The sequence below is a fragment of the Nestor notabilis genome, unplaced genomic scaffold (assembly GCF_000696875.1).
Source record: "Nestor notabilis isolate BGI_N333 unplaced genomic scaffold, ASM69687v1 scaffold23832, whole genome shotgun sequence".
NCBI classification, from domain to species: domain Eukaryota; kingdom Metazoa; phylum Chordata; class Aves; order Psittaciformes; family Psittacidae; genus Nestor; species Nestor notabilis.
The window spans coordinates 1-205 of NW_009919092.1; positions in this window are offsets into that span (position 1 = coordinate 1).

A 205-nucleotide genomic window follows, 5' to 3' on the forward strand; every position below is an offset into this window, starting at 1 on the left:
GTTGTGCGTGTGGTACGGAGCGCGTTAAGCTGCTCTGGAAGAGTTGGCTGTGCATTGGACAATTTCAGCCATTTCTTTTATCTTCAATTGACTGTATTTGTAGATAATTATCAGCTACAGAAAGGCCATTGTCGGGGAGAGCGGGCGAGATCGCTCTCTTTTTTTAAAAAAAATATTTTTTCTTTTAATGAATGAAAGTGATTTG